Source organism: Tribolium madens, unplaced genomic scaffold (genome assembly GCF_015345945.1).
Source record: "Tribolium madens isolate multiple individuals breed KSU strain unplaced genomic scaffold, Tmad_KSU_1.1 Scaffold_11;HRSCAF=98;Tcas5.2_LG3b, whole genome shotgun sequence".
Lineage (NCBI taxonomy): Eukaryota > Metazoa > Arthropoda > Insecta > Coleoptera > Tenebrionidae > Tribolium > Tribolium madens.
In genome coordinates, this window is record NW_025400975.1 from 6602297 (window position 1) to 6602580 (window position 284).

The following is a 284-nucleotide window of genomic DNA, read 5'->3' on the forward strand; positions in this document are numbered from 1 at the left end:
AAAATGATTAGTTTTTAGGTATAAAAATGTATAATTTATGATTAACATTACAAAATTTGTAATTATAAAGGTAAACAAACACAGCTAAATATCTTTACAAAAAATATTATAATTTTATAATTTTCAAACTGTAATGACAGAATACAAGATAATGTTAGTAGTTGTGTTCAAGAGCTCAGGTCAAATAAAGCCAAAACAATTAATTTCTTAAATTTAATCGTATTTTCGACAAAAAGTTATGTAAAATTTCTATCATCTTATTACTTTTAATAAAATGATACTTT